The 6048-nt window shown below is 64.1% G+C and overlaps 1 long non-coding RNA gene across 1 annotated transcript; it reads left to right on the forward strand.

The window, feature by feature from the left end:
- Positions 1-2853: 2853 nt before the first annotated feature.
- On the forward strand, positions 2854-5563 carry LOC135577994 (uncharacterized). Its single transcript, XR_010469416.1, has 3 exons — positions 2854-3009; positions 4486-4586; positions 5234-5563. It is a non-coding gene; the product is annotated as an uncharacterized LOC135577994 (long non-coding RNA).
- Positions 5564-6048: the final 485 nt, after the last annotated feature.

Below are 6048 nucleotides of genomic sequence, written 5' to 3' on the forward strand. Positions count from 1 at the left end.
AGGATAGTGGGAGCACTGGGGGGGCACTGGGAGATACTGGGAGCAAATGGGGAGGATGCTGGGGGGGCACTGGGAGCACTGGGGGGCACTGGGAGTACTGGGGGGATACTGGGAGGATACTGGGAGCCAATAGGGAGGATACTGGGGGGGCACTGGGAGTACTGGGGGGCACTGGGAGGATACTGGGAGCCAATAGGGAGGATACTGGGGGGGCACTGGGAGCACTGGGGGCACTGGGGGTACTGGGGGGATACTGGGGGGCACTGGGAGGATAGTGGGAGCACTGGGGGGCACTGGGAGGATACTGGGAGCAAATGGGGAGGATGCTGGGGGGGCACTGGGAGCACTGGGGGGCACTGGGAGAATTGGGGGGATACTGGGAGCAAATGGGGAGGATACTGGGAGCACTGGGGGGCACTGGGAGGATACTGGGAGCAAATGGGGGGGATGCTAGGGGGGCACTGGGAGCACTGGGGGGCACTGGGAGTACTGGGGGGATACTGGGAGCAAATGAGGAGGATACTGGGGGGGCACTGGGAGGATAGTGGGAGCACATGGGGGGCACTGGGAGATACTGGGAGCAAATGGGGAGGATACTGGGGGGCACTGGGAGGATAGTGGGAGCACTGGGGGGCACTGGGAGGATACTGGGAGCAAATGGGGGGGATGCTGGTGGGGGGCACTGGGAGCGCTGGGGGGCACTGGGAGTACTGGGGGGATACTGGGAGCAAATGGGAGGATACTGGGAGGATAGTGGGAGCACTGGGGGGGCACTGGGAGTACTGGGGGGATACTGGGAGCAAATGGGGAGAGATACTGGAGGATAGTGGGAGCACTGGGGGGGCACTGGGAGTACTGGGGGATACCTGGGAGCAAATGGGGAGGATACTGGGGGGGCACTGGGAGGATAGTGGGAGCACTGGGGGGGCACTGGGAGATACTGGGAGCAAATGGGGAGGATACTGGGGGGCACTGGGAGGATAGTGGGAGCACTGGGGGGCAAGGGAGGATACTGGGAGCAAATGGGGGGATGCTGGGGGGGCACTGGGAGTACTGGGGGGCACTGGGAGTACTGGGGGGATACTGGGAGCAAATGGGGAGGATACTGGGAGGATAGTGGGAGCACTGGGGGGCACTGGAGGATACTGGGAGCCAATAGGGAGGATGCTGGGGGGGCACTGGAGGCACTGGGGGGCACTGGGGGAACTGGGGGGATACTGGGAGCAAATGGGGAGGATACTGGGGGGGCACTGGGGGGGCACTGGGGGAACTGGGGGGATACTGGGAGCACTGGGGGGGCACTGGGAGATACTGGGAGCCAATAGGGAGGATGCTGGGGGGGCACTGGGAGCATTGGGGGGCACTGGGGGAACTGGGGGGATACTGGGAGCAAATGGGGAGGATACTGGGAGGATAGTGGGAGCACTGGGGGGGCACTGGGAGATACTGGGAGCCAATACGGAGGATACTGGGGGGGCACTGGGAGCACTGGGGGGGCACTGGGAGAACTGGGGGGATACTGGGAGCAAATGGGGAGGATACTGGGGGGGCACTGGGAGCACTGGGGGATACTGGGAGCAAATGGGGAGGATGCTGGGGGAGGCACTGGGAGGATAGTGGGAGCACTGGGGGGGCACTGGGAGATACTGGGAGCAAATGGGAAGGATGCTGGGGGGACACTGGGAGCACTGGGAGGGGCACTGGGAGCACTGGGGGGGGCACTGGGAGCACTGGGGGATACTGGGAGCAAATGGGGGGGATACTGGGGGGCACTGGGAGCACTGGGGGATACTGGGAGCAAATGGGGAGGATGCTGGGGGGGCACTGGAGCACTGGGGGGGCACTGGGGGAACTGGGACCACACCCTCCTGCCCCTCCCCCCCCCCCAGGCCCCGCCCCCTCCCCCCATGTCCTCCCGGGGGTCGCTGGTTCCCGCCCGGTCCTCATCCTGACGGCGCATCTGGTGATACTGGTGGTACTGGTGTGGGGACGGGTGAGTGGGGACGGGGGGACAGGGGGACATGGGGACAGGGGACATGGGGACAGGGGGACAGGGGGACAGGGGGACAGGGGACAGGGGGACATGGGGACAGGGGGATGTGGGGACAGGAGGATATGGGGATGTGTGGGACAGGGGGACATGGGGACAGGAGGACATGGGGACAGGGGGACATGGGGACAGGAGGACATGGGGACAGGGGGATGTGGGGACAGGGGGATATAGGGACATGGGGACAGGGGGACATGGGGACAGGGGGACATGGGGATATGGGGACAGGGGGACATGGGGACATGGGGACAGGGGGATATGGGGACAGGGGGATATGAGGATATGGGGACATGGGGACAGGGGGACATGGGGACAGGGGGACAGGGGGACATGGGGATATGGGGACAGGGGGACAGGGGGACAGGGGGACATGGGGATATGGGGACAGGGGGGACAGGGGGGATATGGGGACAGGGGGACAGGGGGATGTGGGGGACAGGAGGATATGGGGATGTGGGGACAGGGGGATATGGGGACATGGGGAATATGGGACATGGGGACAGGGGGACAGGGGGATATGGGGACAGGGGGATATGGGGACAGGGGGGACAGGGGGATATAGGGACAGGGGGACATGGGGACAGGAGGACATGGGGACAGGGGGATATGGGGACAGGGGGATATGGGGACAGGGGGGACAGGAGGATATGGGGATGTGGGGACAGGGGGATATAGGGACATGGGGACAGTGGGGACCATGGGGGACATGGGGATATGGGGGACATGGGGATATGGGGATATAGGGACAGGGGGGACATGGGGACAGGGGGACATGGGGATATGGAACATCGGGACAGGGGGACATGGGGATATGGAAGACATGGGGTGGGGGAGGGGTGTGAGCATTCCCCCGGATGCCTGGGTCCCTCCCGAACGCCTGGGTCCCCCAGGAACCCCAACGTTTTGGCCTCGCTGCCCCTGGAGTTCTCAGCAGAGGAACACGAGCAGGCGGAGCGGCTGTGAGTGACACCCCCCCTCCCCCAAAAATGGGTGAACACCCTGGGGACACCAACCCCTCCAATATGTCCCCATGTTCCCCCCCCCAGTGTCTTCATGTCCCCTTCAGGTGTCCCCATGTCCCTCTGTCCCCCCCATTGTCCCCCCAAAGTCCCCCCACATCTCCCTATGTACCCCCATGTCGTCCCCCCCCAGTGTCCCCATGTCCCTCTGTCCCCTCCATGTCCCCCCATATGTCCCCCCCATGTCCCCCCCCAGGGTGTCCCCAAGTCCCCCCCCATGTCCCCATGTCCCCCCCAGGGTGTCCCCAAGTCCCCCCCATGTCCCCCCCCCAGGGTGTCCCCAAGTCCCCCCCACATCTCCCTATGTCCCCCCAAGTCCCCCCCCCAGAGAGTCCCCAAGTCCCCCCCCATGTCCCCATGTCCCCCCCAAGGGTGTCCCCAAGTCCCCCCCCATGTCCCCATGTCCCCCCCAGGGTGTCCCCAAGTCCCCCCCACATCTCCCTATGTCCCCCCATTTCCCCCCCAGAGAGTCCCCCAAGTCCCCCCCATGTCCCCATGTCCCCCCCCCAGGGGTGTCCCCAGGTCCCCCGCCATGTCCCCCCCCAGTGTCCCCAAGTCCCCCCCATGTCCCCCCATGTCCCCATGTCCCCTCCAGGTGTCCCCAAGTCCCCCCCCATGTCCCCCCTCAGTGTCCCCAAGTCCCCCCCACATCTCCCTATGTCCCCCCCATGTCCCCCCCAGGGTGTCCCCAAGTCCCCCCCATGTCCCCATGTCCCCCCCCAGTGTCCCCAAGTCCCCCCCATGTCCCCCCCCCCAGTGTCCCCCAAGTCCCCCCCATGTCCCCCCCAGTGTCCCCAAGTCCCCCCCCGGGTATCCCCATCACCTCTATGCCCCCCCCCCCCAATTGTCCCCCATGTCCCCCCCATATCTCCCCATGGTTGTCCCCCACATCCCCCCATGTCCCCAACAGTGTCCCCCATGTCCCTCTGTCCCCCCCCATGTTCCCCCCCCCAGGGTGTCCCCAAGTCCCCCCCATGTCCCCCCCAGGGGTGTCCCCAAGTTCCCCCCATGTCCCCATGTCCCCCCCAGGGTGTCCCCAAGTCCCCCCCATGTTCCCCATGTCCCCCCCAGGGTGTCCCCAAGTCCCCCCCATGTCCCCCCCCAGTGTCCCCAAGTCCCCCCACATCTCCCTATGTTCCCCCATGTCCCCCCCCCCCAGAGTGTCCCCAAGTCCCCCCCATGTCCCCATGTCCCCCCCAGTGTCCCCAAGTCCCCCCCATGTCCCCCAGTGTCCCCCATGTCCCTCTGTCCCCCCCATGTCCCCCTCCCCAGTGTCCCTATGTCCCCCCATTGTATCCCCACATCCCTCCCCTATTTCCCCCATGACCCCTATAGGGTGTCCCCAAGTTGGGGGGGGGGGGGGGTGGGGGTGTCCCCCCCATGTCCCCCCCCTGACCCCCCCCCGTGTCCCCCCAGGTTGGGGGGGGCCCTGTGGGGGTCCCTGGGGCTCCTGGGGGTGGAACTCATCGGGTTCTTCTCGGGCGTCTCCATGTTCCACGCGGGGCAGGGGCTGCTGTGTATCCCCAAAAATGGGGGGGGGACACCCCAAAAATTGGGGGGGGGGGGGGGGGGGTCCTGATATGGGGGGGGGTCTGAGACATTGGGGGGGGGGGGGGCTTTGAAATATGGGAGGACCCCAAGACTTTGGGGGACCCTAGAACATGGGGGGTGGGCTTAAATGGGGGTGGTTTGGAAACTGGGGGGACCCAAAAAGGGGGGACACACCCCTAAAAGTGGGGGGGGGGGGCTCTGGAATATGGGGGGAACCCTAAGAGTTGGGGGGGGGGGGCCCTGAATGTGGGGGTAGGACCCCAAAAAGGGGGAAGACCCTAAATTGGGGGGGGGGGGGCCCCTAAATTGGGGGGGACACCCTAAAATGGGGGGTGGCCCCCAAAATTGGGTGGGGACCCCAAAAACGGAGGGGGGGGGTGCAATTAGGGGGACCCCAAATGGGATTTTGGGGGGGTGGTGTCACTTCTTAAGGGGGGTCCCTATTCCTGGGGTTCACCCCCCCCCCCTCTTTGGGCTTTTGGGGGGGGCCCTTGATTTGGGGGGGTTCCCCATTCCCAGTACTGAGGGGGGGATCCCCCAATCCCAGTTTGCAGGGGGGTGTCCGGGGGGGGGGGGGGGTGTCCCCAATTTTCCTTGACTTGGGGGGGGGCAGCGCTGGGGGCGCATGCAGCGGCGACCTTGACCTTGACCTTGGCCCTCCCTGGAGCACTGGGACAGCAGCTGCTTCTGGCTCCTCTTTGGCCTCTGCAGGTGGGTCTGGGGGGGGGGGGAGGGGGGCTGTTTTTTTGGGGGTGTCCCCACCCACACACCCATTGACCCCCCCAATATGTGGGGAGTCCATCAAGGGTTGGTACTGGGGACCAGGGCTACCATCAGCAACTTGTCTGATGTGGGAAGCTAAGCAGGGTCGGCCCCGGTCAGTACTTGGATGGGAGACCTTGAAGGTCAATGGTACCTGGGGGGGATTATGAGGGTGGTCAGAGAGGTTCTCCTGCCCCTCTCCTCTGCCCTTAATAAAGGGTTTAGTTCAGATGCTATCAGAATATACTTGGGGAACATCTATATAGATATATATATATATGTATGTATCTGTATATAACGCCTGATCTCATCTGATGTGGGAAGCTAAGCAGGGTCGGCCCCGGTCAGTAACTTGGATGGGAGACCATGAAGGTCAATGGGACTTGGGGGGGATTATGAGGGTGGGTCAGTAGATTGAGAGGTTCTCCTGCTCCTTTGCTCTGCCCCTTTAATTCAGATACTATCAGGTATATTTGGGGAACATATATATAGATACATACATATATATATGTGTGTAGAATGCCCAATCTCATCTGATGGTGGGAAGCTAAGCAGGGTCGGCCCCGGTCAGTACTTGGATGGGAGACCATGAAGGTCAATGGTACCTGGGGGGGATTATGAGGGGTGGTCAGAGAGGTTCTCCTGCCCCTCTCCTCTGCCCTTGAT

This window comes from Columba livia, unplaced genomic scaffold, assembly GCF_036013475.1.
Source record: "Columba livia isolate bColLiv1 breed racing homer unplaced genomic scaffold, bColLiv1.pat.W.v2 Scaffold_2064, whole genome shotgun sequence".
In the NCBI taxonomy this organism is placed as follows: domain Eukaryota; kingdom Metazoa; phylum Chordata; class Aves; order Columbiformes; family Columbidae; genus Columba; species Columba livia.